Source organism: Triturus cristatus, chromosome 9, assembly GCF_964204655.1.
Source record: "Triturus cristatus chromosome 9, aTriCri1.1, whole genome shotgun sequence".
Taxonomy (NCBI): domain Eukaryota; kingdom Metazoa; phylum Chordata; class Amphibia; order Caudata; family Salamandridae; genus Triturus; species Triturus cristatus.
Window position 1 is genome coordinate 451,755,254 of NC_140592.1, and position 17,304 is coordinate 451,772,557.

The following is a 17,304-nucleotide window of genomic DNA, read 5'->3' on the forward strand; positions in this document are numbered from 1 at the left end:
TTTCACACATGCTTTTCTGTCTCTCTCTCTCTCTCTCTCTCTCTCTCCATATATTTCGCGTCTGCGAAATTGAAGTCCTTAAAATTATCTCGTGAGTGCTCCACAGTGTCCCCTGGTTGTTACTTACAGATACGGGTTCCACCCCCGTTCATGGAGCACCCGTCGAAGTGTTCGGCAGCCTTGGTGGGATTGTGTTGAGGAATCTTATGTTTGGCTTGCCTGAACCACCGAAGTTCACCTACGCTGGCCATGAAGGCCATGGATTATTCAAATCTAGGATGCCCAGTCAATGTACGGACACCGGCGAGTTCTGCAGCTGACGAGGGATATGCGCTGAGTGTTTGATTTCCAAAGGTACAATCGGCAAAATAAGATGGTGAAAATCCCGGAACATTGCTGAAATCTTTGCCGCTTGTCCATTGGCTAAAGCCCCGCCAATAGGAACAACTGATGGGGGCTAAAAGCGAATCAACACTCAGCTTTTTGCTTAATGATGTGACCGCACGGAAGAAGGCATAAACGCTGAAACGCATCTGCGAAATTGAAGTCATTAAAATTATCCCGTGAGTGCTCCACAGTGTCCCCTGGTTGTTACTTACAGATACGGGTTCCACCCCCGTTCATGGAGCACCCGTCGAAGTGTTCAGCAGCCTTGGTGGGATTGTGTTGAGGAATCTTATGTTTGGCTTGCCTGAACCGCCGAAGTTGATCTACGCTGGCCATGAAGGCCATGGATTATTCAAATCTAGGATGCCCAGTCAATGTACGGACACCCGCGAGTTCTGTGGCTGACGAGGCATATGCGCTGAGTGTTTGATTTCCAAAGGTACAATCGGCAAAATAAGATGGTGAAAATCCCGGAACATTGCTGAAATCTTTGCTGCTTGTCCATTGGCTAAAGCCCCGCCAATAGGAACAACTGATGGGGGCTAAAAGCGAATCAACACTCAGCTTATTGCTTAATGATGTGACCGCACGGAAGAAGGCATAAACGCCGAAATGCATCTGCGAAATTGAAGTCATTAAAATTATCCCGTGAGTGCTCCACAGTGTCCCCTGGTTGTTATTTACAGATACGGGTTCCACCCCCGTTCATGGAGCACCCGTCGAAGTGTTCGGCAGCCTTGGTGGGATTGTGTTGAGGAATCTTATGTTTGGCTTGCCTGAACCGCCGAAGTTGAACTACGCTGGCCATGAAGGCCATGGATTATTCAAATCTAGGATGCCCAGTCAATATACGGACACCCGCAAGTTCTGCGGCTGACGAGGGATATGCGCTGAGTGTTTGATTTCCAAAGGTACAATCGGCAAAATAAGATGGTGAAAATCCCGGAACATTGCTGAAATCTTTGCCGCTTGTCCATTGGCTAAAGCCCCGCCAATAGGATCAACTGATGGGGGCTAAAAGCGAATCAACACTCAGCTTATTGCTTAATGATGTGACCACACGGAAGAAGGCATAAACGCCGAAACGCGTCTGCGAAATTGAAGTCATTAAAATTATCCTGTGAGTGCTCCACAGTGTCCCCTGGTTGTTACTTACAGATACGGGTTCCACCCCCGTTCATGGAGCACCCGTCAAAGTGTTCGGCAGCCTTGGTGGGATTGTGTTGAGGAATATATATATATATATATATATATATATATATATATATATATATATATATATATATATATATTCACTGAAAAAACCATAGGTTTCACACATGTTATAGTTAGCGGAAATTTTACTGATAAAAAACCAATGAAATTCCCCCGTTATAGTTAGTGCAGGCAACTATAACTCACGCGACCGCAATCCTCTGCTGATGCTAATACTGTATTTAGACACTTATTTGCCCATGTCTTCTTCCATACATTTTTAGCTATACATATATTACAAATATTTTTTTTTCATAAAGACACATATGTCATCAGCAGAAGATTGCGGTCGCGTGAGTTATAGTTGCCTGCACTAACTATAACGGGGGAATTTCATTGGTTTTTTATCAGTAAAATTTCCGCTAACTATAACATGTGTGAAACCTATGGTTTTTTCAGTGAATTTGCAAGGTTTTTTAAATGCTAATTCCTAACTATAACGTGTGTGAAACCTATGGTTTTTTCAGTGAATTTGTACGGTTTTTAAATGCTAAGTTACTTTACGCCATTCGTGGCGTGCGCGCCCACTTAACGCAGTTCGTTCCGTGCGCGCACAGTGAGCACGCGGTGCGCTTCGCGCACCGCGCGCCCACTTTACGCAGTTAGTGCCGTGCACGCACGGTGGGCACGCGGTGCGATGACAAAGCAAGAAAGCACGTCAACAAATCTGTTTCTGCTTTCCTCCGTGACTATGGTATGGGTGCCATTTACCACAACAACTTGCGTTATGACATGCAAGACATTTATAGAGGAGATGGTGTGCACTTCAATGATGAAGGGAACAGAGTCTTCCTCTTGAACCTTAGACTCTGCATCGGTACTTACTTGTAGGTACCACTAAAAAATCATTTCATAAACACAACGGCTCTTTTTAGAGCCCCCTAATATCTAAACACTTAAATCTGATTTTCATTTTTTTTTTTTTTTTTTCTACCGTACGCTTACCGTAAGCTTACCGTACGCGTACCCCGTGATTTTTTTTAAAATCAATAAATGTTTTCTTTCTACTTTACAGTCCTTCTTTGACCCCCTCACAAATGTAAGGGGGTCTGTAACTCTCCTCATTGCCCCCTTTTCTTGTTTTCACTCTTTTTTTTCTGAGTGAAATACACAAAATGGCGGCCGCCGCTTCCTGGTTTCGGCCGATTCGAATGTTTACTAAGATCTAAGAGCCAATCAGAATCGCGCTCGCGCACGCCACCGTACGCTTACGGTAAGCGTACGGTAAGCGTACCGTAAGCGGGCTCAGATATATATATTGATTTAAAGGCTATTTTCTCAGAATCTACTGAACAGATTTACACCAAACCTACAAAAGGCACTTCCTTGACCTAGGGACTACCTCTCTGCCAAATTTCGAGTAATTCTGTTCAGCCGTCCGGGCTGTAGCTCGTTTTAAAGGTCCTATGGAAAAATGCATGGGGAAAACGCGTTTTGGGACCCCCCTTTTATCTCAGCCCCCGCTTGACGGATCCCCCCGAGACTTTCAGGGTAGGAGCGGAGCGTAGCGCCCCACCTATTTTGAGAAATTCGCGAGGATTCATCGACCGGCGCCAAAGTTATTCAAAATAGAATGTTGAGGTTTTCCTATGGAAAAGGGGTCCTAACTATAACTACCTACTGGCGACCGCCAGTAGGTAATATATATATATATATATATATATATATATATATATATATATATATATATATATATATATATATATATATATATATATATATATATATATATATATATATATATATAATTAAAGCAAAGGCCGGGTCCAGGGGAAGGGTCCTTGGGGGCCAACACTACACCTCCCGTTAACTCCCGTAAGTCCCACACAGTGGGATTACTGAGAGGTCATCAGAGGCCCTGCACCCTTTCTCCACCACTCGGCAACACGCCTCCTGGTGCACTACTGGTTGGGGGATGAAGTCCCCTTAGATGCTGAGGGTCCTTGGGGCCAGGAACCCCAACTGTTACCTCCAGTAAGTCCCACACAGTGGGACTGCTGAGAGGTCATTGGAGGCCTGCCCCCTTTCTTGCTGACTCTGCCAAATGTGCCTCCTGATGCCCTACTGGTTAGGGGATTAAGTCCCCTTGGATGCTGAGGGTCCTTTGAGGCCAGGAACCCCTCCTGTCATCTCCATTAAGTCCCACCCCGCAAGATTGCTAAGAGGTCTTTGGAGGCCATGTCCCCTTTCTCCAACACTCTGCAGACACACTTCCTGGCGCACTACTGGTTGGGGGATGAAGTCCCCTTGGATGCCTAGGATCCTTTGGGGCCAAGAACCCTCCTGTTACCTCCAGTTGGTCTCTCACAGATTGCTGTGAGCTGTTCGGAGGCCCTGCACCACTCAGCAAACATGAGTACTAGTTAAAAAAATTTGAAATTCACTTAAAAAGCCAAAGATTACACGGACGTTATTGTTAGGAAACAGAATTTGTTTTAAATGTTGAAATTCACTGAAAAAAATCAAGGGTTATAGGGTCGTTATAGTTAGGAAATAGAATTACTATGTGGGTATGGATGTGTGAGTGGCTCTATGAATCAGTGAATAGGTGTGTGAGTACTTATATGGGTCAGTGTGTGCGAGTGGTTGCATGTGAGGTTTTAAAGGGGTGTGAGTGGGTGTGTGAGTGGTTCAGTGGCTGATGTTATCAGTTATGTCACCAGTGATGTCATTGAGATGTCCTCAGTGAATCTCATCAGTGATGTCACTGACCATGTCATGAGTGATGTAATATGTAAGGTGCTAAGCAGTGCATTGCGGGTCCGCAAGTTATAGTAAGCTCAGCCAACTCTAACTGCTGAATTTCTCTAGTTTCAGTAGTTGCCAGTGCAGGTAATGCTTACATATGGGTTTTTCTCATTTCGACAAGGACTGCCGCATCTAGACTTTTTTGTCCTATAAATTGTTTGACCCTGCCAGCAGGTAGGTCGCCCCCAATCGCCACACGGTCCTCCTGTGGCGCTACCCCGCTAGTGCCTCCCTGCGGCCTGCCGCCAGCCGCCAGAGTAAGTCCGCTGTGACCCTGCTCACTGTTGTTTCCTGTTGTCCTGCCCGTTTTTCATTCTGTGGCCCTGATCTCTGTTGCCTCGTTTTTCTGTGTGCCCTGTGCCCCCTCTCCTCGTTTTTCATTCTGTGCCCCTGATCTCTGTTGCCTCGTTTTCCTGTATGCCCTGTGCCCCCTCTCCCCGTTTTTCATTCTGTGCCCCTGATCTCTGTTGCCTCGTTTTCCTCTGTGCCCCCTCTCCCCGTTTTTCATTCTGTGCCCTGATCTCTGTTGCCATGTTTTCCTGTGTGCCCTGTGCCCCCTCTCCCTGTTTTCATTCTGTGCCCCTGTTCACTGTGTGTGCCTCGTTCATTGCTGCCCTTGTGCCCCCTCCCCCGCCTCCCTCTGTACCACCACTCTCCCGCCGCTGCGTCCCTGCGGCCCCGCTCCCCGCTGTCCCCATTCGCCACCCCGTTCCCGCCTCCCAGCTGCTCCTCCCTCCCACAGCCCCTCATATGGAGGCCGCGCAGCGCTGAATGGAGCGACCTTTGACCCTGCCCGCAGGAAGGTCGCCCCCAGTCGCCACACGGTCCTCCTGTGGCGCTAGTGCCTCGCTGCCGCCTGCCGCCAGAGTAAGTCCACTGTGACCCTGCTCACTGTTGTTTCCTGTTGTCCTGCCCGTTTTTCATTCTGTTCCCCTGATCTCTGTTGCCTCGTTTTTCTGTGTACCCTGTGCCCCCTCTCCCCGTTTTTCATTCTGTGCCCCTGATCTCTGTTGCCTCGTTTTCCTGTGTGCCCTGTGCCCCCTCTCCCCGTTTTTCATTCTGTGCCCCTGATCTCTGTTGCCTCATTTTCCTGTGTGCCCTGTGCCCCCTTTCCCCGTTTTCATTCTGTGCCCCTGTTCACTGTGTGTGCCTCGTTCATCGCTGCCCTTGTGCCCCCTCCCTCGCCTCCCTCCTTACCACCGCTCTCCCGCCGCTGCGTACCTGCGGCCCCGCCCCCCACTGTCCCCATTCGCCACCCCGTTCCCACCTCCCAACTGCTCCTCCCTCCCACAGCCCCTCATATGGAGGCCGCAGAGAGGGCGCGTGCAGTGGGCGCGACTAAGGCAAGCCCGTCTGTGCCAGGACCGCGCCCAGCGCCAGAACCCCTGGCCCCCGCCACACCCAGAGCACCCGACTGAGATACGACTCCGCCGCCCTCAATGCACTCAACACCGGACGAACACCCGCCTGCTACCGAGCCACCCTGAAGCGAACCCACGGACCCTTCACCTGTCAAGCCTGCAAATACACCTGCCTCCGAACCTGCAGACCACCCACCGGACCTCGCAACAACAACAACCACCTCAAGTACATCCTCCTCAACACACGCTCTGTCCACAAACACGCCGTTGAACTGTGGGACCTCCTCGACACAACAGCACCAGACGTCGCCTTCCTCACGGAAACCTGGATGAACGCCTCCTCGGCCCCCGACATCGCCATAGCCATCCCGGACGACTACAAGATCACCCAGAAGGACCGATCAACCAAAGCGGAGGAGGAATCGCCATCATCTACAGGAACACCATCAACATCACGACCATCACCGAAGACACACTCTCCGCCGCCGAACACCTTAATTTCCAGATCCACACCGACCCCAAGACCACCCTTAGAGAAACGCTCATCTACAGACCCCCGGGCCCACGCACACAATTCAGCGAATCCATCGCCGACTTCATCAGCCCGCACGCCTTAGCCTCACCAGAATACATCCTCCTTGGGGACCTGAACTACCACCTGGAGAAAAACAGCGACAGCAACACCACCACCCTGCTCGACAACCTCGCCAACCTCGGACTCAAGCAACTGGTGAACACCCCCACCCACATCGCTGGCCACACGCTCGACCCCATCTTCCCCGCCAGCAACCACGTCTCCTTCAGCCACTCCTCCGGACTACACTGGACCGACCACAGATGCATCCCCTTCACCTTAAAAAAAATACATCCCACCACCGCACGCAACAAATCCCCCGCAGGTGCTGGAGCAAAATCACCACAGACCAGCTCCACTCATCGCTGAGCCAGAACCCGCCAGCCAACACCGCTGACACCAACGACGCAGCCCACAACCTCGCACAGTGGATCACCAACTGCGCCGACGACCTCGCACCACTGAAGAATCCCCCAGGCATGACCGGCAACAGGAAAACTTCATGGTTCACCGACGCCCTCAAAGAATCAAAGAAATCCTGCCGAACCCTCGAAAAAACCTGGCGCCACGACCGAACTACAGAAAACATGACAGCCCTCAAGATCGCCACCCGCGTACACCACCAGCTGATCCGTACCACCAAAAGAACATCATTCAAAGAGCGACTAGACAACAACACCCACAACAGCAAGGAACTCTTCAACATCGTCAAAGAGCTCTCCAACCCCAGCGCCGTCAACAACGATATCACCCCGTCACAAGAACTCTGCAACTCCCTCGCCTCTGAGGTATTCAAGTCACTATGGTATGATTAGCGCAGTATATCTAATGATAGTATGATTAGTTATGGTGTATTCAAAGGTTCGAAATCCCCGTTATGTTTAGCACGATAAAAAGGGCCGAGAACTGAACCGCCTCCATCTTGGATTGCGGCTTTTCCGCTTGGGAATCACATGGTCTCTTCCGCACACCCTCTGCTCCCCCTTTTCATGCATTTATTAGGAGACAGGCTGAGTTGCTGAGAAGCAAGGTCACATCTGCTAAAAGGGAGTATCAAGCAAATTCCTCTAGACCTGGGACGAGAAGGGAGTCACCCTTTCGACCTTCTCTGTAAAGATAGTAACCCTTTGTATGTGTAACCGAAACTAGAAATAGGCATGAGCTCATTAGGAGCGCCAGGACTAACTGGTACTTTTCCACATATAAGGTTTTGTATGCTGTACTGATAATGTATAAAAGTGTGTTACTGTCATGGAGCCAGCAGTCTTCCTCGGCGCACCTGATGGGTGAGGATCGACGAGGCTCCTCTATATAGAGTTCTGTGGTGGCTAATAAACGTTTGAACCTTCCACGTTTCCAACTGCTCCTTATTTTACTTAATATTGCGGACCAGTGGTAAGTGTGGCCCTTGGAATAATTATTTGGACACAACAGTTGGCGACAACGAAAGGACCCCGTGAAAGGGTCTTCCCCCCCGTATTCGGGTGGTGGGATTGGGGGCGTCCTGACCGGTTGGCGGGAGAGGAGCCTGAGGATTTCTCCCACCCTGCGCGACTTTTCGGTACGTCCCCTGCTGCTAGTCACCCTTCACCGGGGTCCTACGGGCTTAACCCATAAAATGGACTGATTTGGTCGGGAGAAGTTGGCAGCGGAGAATGAACATTCGTATCTGGGTGCACCCGGTGAGTATAGATTGATTTGATTTGACGCACGCGTTGTAAACGGTGCATTATTTTTGTTGAAGCACGAGTTGAGGACGGTGTGCTATTTGATTGATTTAAGAGCATTCGTTGAGAACGATGCATTTTTGATTTGAACACTGGCTGCATTTGTTTGAAGCTCGCGCTGCACAGCGGTGCATTGATTTGAAGGCGCGTACCGGAGGGTGGTGCCTTGCTTGGTCGGGTTAGCATTACAGTGGTTTGACTCGAAGTACGTACAGATCGTATTGATTTGATTAAAACAGCGCGCCGGAGGAATATAGACGGATTGCACGTGGAAGGACCTGCGACCTAGACTGGGTAGCCACAAGGCATACTCCTGACGGGGCAAGTCCTCGTTGGGAGCTGGTCTTAGTGGTGAGCCGGAAGGGTGGCCGGAATCCCGCGTGCAGTTTGGTGTCTGAACTGTGAACCAGAGTCGACGGGCTTGGTTCTCTGATACCGATTGTATATTATGTATGATTCGTGTTGATCGTTGTTTTGTGTGTACATGTCTGAAAACTAACCAAAATGTCCTGTTTTAGTAAACTGAATTGTTTTGGCTGCTGCTGCCGAACAAGTGACTCCAGATTAGCTGAGAGCCAACCCGCCCCGCCGGAGGGCAGTCCTAGCCATTTTATGTATGTCAAACATGGGATCTCTCCCTTATTGTTCTGCACTCTGTGGCATAAGTATACTAAGGGAAATGAGGAGTTACGATGGCCCAAGACGGGTTCGTTTGATGAGAAGAAAATTGCGTTCCTACAGGAACAACTGTTTTCTAGGCGAAGTAGGCAGGCTATGTTCGATGCTCTAATTGCATGGCAGAAGGAGGCCAAACAACGGCGAATAAGGGAAGAGAAAGTAGCTAGAGCCAAGGCAGGACAGAATGTTACTCAGAAAGCTATGGCCTATGACCGAGACAGAGTAGAAAAGGGATTGGATTGCATGAATCGCGAATTTAGATTAAAGGTTGATAAGAGCTATGTGACCCGCCCGAATGCGGAAGATGAAATAGAGGATTTATTGGACACCAGGCCACCGCCCCCTTATGTACCGCAGAGGATATATCCGGAGGTGTCAGGGGCCTCGGCCCAGGCCCCAAATATGTCTCTGGGGGCCTCGGCTTCGGCTCCCCCGGCCACTTCTACCCCTCCCTCCCTGCCGAACCTCTCCCGGTTGCCGACATCTGTGTCTGAAGTTATGGCCATGCTGCCTAATTTATTGACGGCAGCTGCAGCCGGGACCCCTCAGCTGTTGCCGGGGTCAATGTCTTGCACTTCTGTTCTGCCCTCCTCCTCCGCCAGTACAACGCCGGTAACAGCTGTGACTACTCCGATACATCCGGCCAGTCTAACGGAGGGTAGGAGGTTGTTCACTCGTTCTGCCTTGGGAACGGAAGAAAGGGAAACTATTGCCACACAAGCGTCCCAGTGGATGCGACATCCTATTTATACTCTTTCTGATATTTGGAGTACCATGAAAGACTACGAACCGGTGATGCAACAGCATGCCCTGGAACATATGGCCAACCGTCTTATTTCTGTATGGGAACAGGTACACCAGGGAGGGAGAGCTCCGGCTATATTGTATGATATCCTTGATCAGATTCACAAATCTCAGTTGACGCCGGAAGAGGTGTATGGGAAGGTGCAGACTTTGGTTTCTTATAGAACTCGTTTGCAGTCTGCCATTCCCGCCGGATTCTCCCAGTTCCCTATGCGAGAAGTGCACCCTATCTTCCATCCGGAAGTTGCTGAGGTGGTGGATGCCCACGGTGTCGTTACCAGCCCGGGAATAGACGCCCGGTTCCAGGAACAATGGGTCTATACCCCCTGGAAGCGGAGTGAGGTATTATCCCTAAAAAGCCAGTTGCCAGATCCTAGAAAAAACCCCACTACATATTACAAGGAACTGACCGAGGCCGCCTCATCAGCAGTAATGACGTTGGCGGATATTGAATTATTCTTTGCCTTATTAGTACCGGTGGACATTTGGCGCCAGGTACATGACCAGGACCATGTTACGGAATTTGGTGGGACATGGGACCAACTGAGAAACTGGGATAGAGATCGTAAACCGGGGAACAAGCCCCGACCTCAGATACTGACCTTGCCTGAAAAAATAATAACCTATATGCATTCATTGATCCCACCCAGGAAAGTAGATTGGGATAAACTGACGGCTTGTAAGCAAAAGAAGGATGAGAGTGTATCCGATTTTTTCACGAGGTTTGAGGGAGTATTCATTGATTTCAGTGGACAGGACCTGGCCACGGAGGGGGGTGTGCGTTTATTTGTCAATAGATTCGTAACCAATTTGCTACCTGAGGTATCGGCCCGGTTACAGGCAGCTGAGAGTACCTGGACGACCACCACGCCTTCCACAATACTAAGCATGGCTCAGTATTATGAGCATCGGGAAAATGAGAGCAAGGATAAGACAGAAAGAAAGTCGAAAGATTTGAAAACACGAGTGTTACTGCAGCAAGTGCAGAGGGGTAGAGGAAGAGGAAGAGGGTTGCAGAATTTCGCTCCAAGAGGGGCGGGACCCGTGCAAACGGCTGGGCGAACAGATCTAGGCATAAATCAATGTGCTTTCTGTAAAGAGGAGGGGCATTGGAGAGCACAGTGCCCGTTGTTGTATGAGCAGAATACTGCTTCAAGGGGTCGTGGACGGGGAAGAATGAGTGGGCACCGAGGTGGATACACGAGACAAGAACAGGCAGCCCGAGGTGAGAACAGTCAGAATTATTTTGACCAAAGCCAAGGTAAGCAGTACTACCATGACGGACGTGTGACGGACGAAGGCTCCGGATATACTCAAGCATAGGACAGCCAAGGGCAGAGTAAGGGGCATGTGTCAATCCCGATAGATCAAGCTGGACCTTATGTCCATGCACAATTACTGGATGCATCAGGTAAGTTTTTGGTTGACACAGGGGCTATGAACAGTTCTGTTTCACGTGCCCTGGCCCCGGGGGCCGCTCTGTCTGGCCAGACTAATGTGTCCGTGGGGTTCTCTGGAACTCCGGTGGTTAGCCCCATTTCTAAGCCACTTTCCCTTACTCTGGGACCGGTAACGATAGAATCGCCTTTCCTCCTCACCTCCCAGTGTGGGGAAAATCTCCTAGGTATGGATATATTAAAAAGATTGCATGCCCGCATCTTTTGCTCCCCCGATGAAGTTTACCTGACCATTAGGAATACCTCTATCCCCTCCATTCAATGTTTTTCAAAAACGGACTCCTTACCCCCTGAGCTTGCAAAACTCCCGAGGGATCTTTGGGCCCTGGGGGACACTGACGTAGGGTTCCTACAAATTCCCCCGGTGTCCATCACTTTGAAACAGAATGCCAAATTGCCGAGGATCCCACAGTACAAAATAGCCCCCGAGGGAGAACGCGCTTTACTGGCCATTATTTCTGATCTGATTAGAACAGGGGTGGTGGAGGAAACGACTTCCAACATCTGCAACAGCCCTATTCTTTCGATTCTTAAACGAGCCCCCGTACCCCAGTCCCCTGATTATGCTGATACCTATCGATTTGTGATTGATTTGCGAGAGATTAACAAGATTGTGGTACCCCAATATCCTGTGGTACCAGATATTAATTCCATTTTGACCATGATTCCTCCCACTGCAACATTTTTCTCGGTGGTTGATTTGAAGAATGCTTTCTTTAGTATTCCCATTCATCCAGATAGTAGACATTTGTTTGGTTTCTCATTGGGGGGCCGCAGCTTTAGGTTCTGTCGCGCCCCCCAGGGGTATACCAAAAGTCCTAGTATCTACAGCCAAGCCCTAAAGAGAGTATTGGATTCTTTACAATTGCCGCCAGGTAATGTCCTATTGCAGTATGTCGACGACCTCCTTGTGGCCTCTGATACAGAACATGGTTGCCGCGATGCCACGGTTACCCTGCTACAGCATTTGGCTACTCATGGTAACAAGGTGTCGCTCTCTAAATTTCAATATTGTCGACCGGAGGTGACCTATCTCGGTCATCTCCTGTCGAAGGAGGGAAGACGGTTGACTTCTGAGCGCATCGCAACCATAACTAACATGCCTGTTCCTCGCACGCAACGTGATGTCCGCGCTTTGCTTGGTATAACCTCCTACTGTCGCCAATGGATTGCTAACTATTCTCTCTTGACTAAACCTTTCCTGTATCTAACTACGAAGGATGTGCATGAACCTTTACCTTGGACTGATGAATGCCAGACTGCCTTTTCCGCTCTGAAAACTGCTCTTTGCTCTGCTCCTGTGCTTGGCACCCCTGACTACCGGAAACCTTTTGTGCTCTACGTGCATGAGGTGGACGGTTGTTCTCTTTCAGTGTTGACACAAGACTTTGGTGGTAAGCAAAGGCCTTGTGCATATTTCTCGGCGGTTTTGGACAATGTCGCCAGAGCACTTCCCAGTTGTCTGAGGGCTGCAGCGGCAGTGGCCATAGCGATCAGACAATCGGAAGGGCTAGTCCTGAATACGGATCTGACAGTGATGGTGCCTCATGCTGTGGACGTATTATTAAACAGGACACAGACGCAGCACTTAACTAGTGCGCGTCTTACAGGGTACGAATTGACCCTGTTTGCACCTCATATAACGATCAAAAGATGTGTTAATTTGAACCCTGCCACGTTGTTACCCCTCCCTTCGGGAGACGGTGGACAAGACATACATGATTGTATCTTTCGAACTGAAGAAGAAACCAAGGGCCGGATAGATCTAACTGACACCCCACTATCTGATGCCCAAGGAGAATTGTACGTTGATGGGTCCTGTTTCAGATTACCGGATGGTACGACAGCTGCGGCTTATGCGATCACTACCCTGCAAACGGTAGTCGAGGCAGCAAAGATACCATACCGGTCGGCCCAGGCGGCCGAATTGGTTGCATTATTCAGGGCCTGCGAGTTGGGGAAAGGCTTAAGGCTAAATGTCTCCACCGACAGCCAGTACGCGTTCGGTGTAGCACATAGCTTCGGGAGGTTATGGGCGGAAAGAGGATTCTTGACATCCCATGGCGAGAAAATAAAGAATGGACCATTAGTTGAGCGATTACTAGCCGCATTAACATTGCCCAAGACCTTGGCCATAGTCAAATGCAGTGCACACAAGGTTATAATCGATGATGTGGGGAGGGGAAATTTCTTTGCGGATCGAATCGCCAAGGAAACGGCCCAGTCTGACACCACTTCCATGTTTGTAGTAACAAGAATGATAGAAGCAGGGGTTTTTAACAACACCATAGATAGTGTGAAAGAGCTACAAAAGGAAGTGACCCCGGAAGAGCTGACATACTGGCAAGAACAGGTGGGGAGGCTTGATGAGGATGGATGTTGGACTGACTTGTCAGAGAGATGTCGATGGTTACTGCCAAACGCATTTGTAAATGCGGTAGTAACCATGGCACACGGACCTTCGCATGTGGGAGTTCAGGGCATCTGTGCAACATTGGATCCTGTCTGGTATAATGTTAATATCCATAAGACGGCTAGGAACTTGGTCCAGCATTGCATAATTTGTCTCCAGCATAATCCTGGGGTTAGTATTCCCGTCCTGGCGGGTAATTTTGCGCCACCCACTCTGCCTTTTGAAGTACTCCAAATGGATTACATACAGCGAGAGCGAGTTAACAATCTGAAATACGTGCTAGTGGTGATTTGTACTTTTAGTAAATGGGTGGAGGCGTATCCCACAAAGGAAAATACTGCCCTGGCAACTGCGAAAGCTCTGGTAAAAGAGTTTTTTCCTCGATATGGGTTGCCACGGGTGATTTGGAGTGACAACGGGACACATTTTAATGCTAACTTAGTTAAGTATGTATGCAAGGGTCTGTCCATCCAGCAGAAGTTTCACGCAGCCCGACATCCTCAGTCAGCGGGCCTGGTTGAGAAATATAATGGGATTCTGAAGTTGAAACTGGCTAAACTTCAGGACACGACAGGATTAAAATGGCCTGATCTCCTGCCCCTGGCCCTGTTGTCCGTGAGAACTACTCCCCATTCACGGAGCGGTATCTCCCCTTATGAAGTAATTTTTGGCAGACCTGCCAACGTGTGGGGAGTACCCCGGCCCAAATCCTTCAGGGACATTGACCATCCTATGTTGACTGACTATTTGTATGCTTTGACTAAAGATCTCCATTCCATTCATCAACAGATATCTGCCGTACTGCAGCCCCTGCCGGAGGGTCCTGGACACAGCGTAGAACCTGGACAGTGGGTCTTGGTCCGAAACTACCAACGAAAGTCGAGTTTGGATCCACGCTGGTCCCGGCCGTACCAGGTGCTCCTGGCCACGCGAACGGCGGTGAAAGTCGAGGGGAAGCAGCACTGGATCCATATCTCCCATCTTAAGCGAGTTCCCCTCCCGTTGCCCAGGGAGCAGCTTGACCAGGAGGAAGGCCTGCCAACTCAGGGCGAACCCAGCACTAGAGAGCCACTTTCCCTGGACACCCGCAGAGAGGTTGACGGGCAAGGGGAGAGTGCTGTGAGCTTGGAAACCCCTTTTTGTGGCCACCCAATTGCCCAAAGCGAGGCATCTGGTCGGGAGCCCAGCTCCTCGTCTGACCCCACTGTGCCCGCTTTGTTTGTGAATCCTGAAACCCCTGGTCGGGATCGATATCACCTGCGGCCCCGGAAATAGAGAATCCCAGGTCTAGCCTTGGCGAGTGAAGTTGGAGGCCTCGGCAAAGACCTGAGGATTGGTAGAACACTGGACTGAACTCGTTAAGAGCATGGAACTTTAAGTAAAGCTCTGTTCAGAACGAAGATAGAGACATTGATCGGTTGGTGGGGGCCCAGGTGGAGTTTCTTTTCAACACGGGTTGCGTCAAGTGCGACCCCAACGCGAGAAGTTTTTATCTTTTTTACCTTTATGGTTTCTCTGAACGATAGGAGTCTGCCTGTGAGGCTCTATACGGACACAGGAAAGAAGCACCCTCCGGCAGGTCGGACTGCTTGTAGCCCCCTTTTCCCGAGATTATATTGGACTTTTAGTGAGAAAATGTACCCTTTTGCTCGTTTTGTCCCTGAAGAAGGGCGTCCCATAGTACCCCGTACCATTCCCCCGCATTTGCCAATGTTCTCCTCATGGAGTTTGCGTGTTAAAATTGTTTTCATTTCTATACTGATTGTATCATTTGTACTATGCTTAGGTTTGTTTATATATATCTAGAGTTCCGCCATCCTGTACACACCTTGATAGTGTCTACCCCTGCTCCTAAGGAACATCATTTCCAGACCTTTGCCCCTCATAAGGAAAGGCACCGACAGACATATGTACATAATGCCTTCATTGAGATGCTGCACCAGACTCATAGTTCCACAAATGTTACTGATTGTTGGGTCTGTGGTCTCCTCCCGTCAGTGATGCATAAGCAAGATTTGTTTATATCAATGCCCTTATCTTATTTAGGTAGTTGCGAAGCCTGGTTCAAAATGTTATCCATGCTGTACGAACACTACACTATAGATGAACGTCGATTCTCAGAGAAGGATTATGCCTTGATTCTAGCCTATATAGAGAAACACCAAGGTTTTACTCCTAATGCTGAGGGAACGGACGGTACCCTTGATCCTACCGCCTGCATGAACGTGTACACTGATCATGAAAATGATACCTGGTTGAGGGATGAAGTATTGGATTTCATGACTTTTAACTTTACTGAGTATTTCAAGTATTTCCAGGAGCGAAATGTCTCAGATGAGAAAATCATTCCGGTCCCGGTACTGAATACATCCTCCTCCTTCTGCGTGCAGGGTACTGGACATTTATTTGTAGGTTATAGTAGATGTAATTACACTTATAGACTGCAGACGTTCAGCAGTCCCCCAACGCTCACCCCTCCCAATGTTTATTTTGTGTGCGGTGAAAACGCATACACTTGGCTACCCAGAGGATGGGCAGGTAGGTGTTACTTATCTTTCCTTTACCCACCGGTTTACATAGCTCCTTCTGATTATCATAAGTCCCATTCCTTAAATCGGCGGAGTCTGAGAGCTGAAGCCGCCAGTAATGATGCCACTGACCAGACTGACACTCCAGCCCAACACTTCGTTGATATCATAAAAGGGGTGTTGCCCATATGGGGACCCATCCTCACTAGTAAAGAAATTAGGAGGCTATCTAGAGTGGTGGAAGGGGTGGTTAATACTACTGCAGGAATATTAACTAATATCACGGTGGAGCTCCAGGCGACCCGGCTTGTGACCCTTCAAAATCGTCTTGTTTTAGATGTTATCCTAGCTGATCGCGGAGGAGCTTGTAGAGTCATCAGCAGTTCCTGTTGTGTATATATACCTGACTCCGCCCCTTCTGTCCATTTAGCCATCCAGAAACTGCATCGGCTAGCCTCTGAAATTCACACCGAGACTGGTACTTGTCTTTGTCCGGGTGGTTTTGGGATTTGGTGACCACCTGGGGATGGAAGTTATTCATAATTCTTTTGGGAGTAGTAGGGTTCATTTTCACCTGCTGCCTTTGTCTACAGTGCGGGCCTGCTTGCTGTGCATATTGCACTACTCAGGTTCGCCGATCCATCCCTAGGCCCAAGCCCGTCCAAACCAGGATAGATACCCAGCGGGCTCAGAAGGAGATGCATGACTTAATGCAGATCGATGAGGGTATTTTTGAAGACTGACCCCGTTATTAGCTATGCTGCGCTAAAAGGGCCGTTCTGAGGTATTCAAGTCACTATGGTATGATTAGCGCAGTATATCTAATGATAGTATGATTCGTTATGGTGTATTCAAAGGTTCGAAATTCCCAGTTATGTTTAGCACGATAAAAAGGGCCGAGAACTGAACCGCCTCCATCTTGGATTGCGGCTTTTCCGCTTGGGAATCACATGGTCTCTTCCGCACACCCTCTGCTCCCCCTTTTCATGCATTTATTAGGAGACAGGCTGAGTTGCTGAGAAGCAAGGTCACATCTGCTAAAAGGGAGTATCAAGCAAATTCCTCTAGACCTGGGACGAGAAGGGAGTCACCCTTTCGACCTTCTCTGTAAAGATAGTAACCCTTTGTATGTGTAACCGAAACTAGAAATAGGCATGAGCTCATTAGGAGCGCCAGGACTAACTGGTACTTTTCCACATATAAGGTTTTGTATGCTGTACTGATAATGTATAAAAGTGTGTTACTGTCAAGGAGCCAGCAGTCTTCCTCGGCGCACCTGATGGGTGAGGATCGACGAGGCTCCTCTATATAGAGTTCTGTGGTGGCTAATAAACGTTTGAACCTTCCACGTTGCCAACTGCTCCTTATTTTAC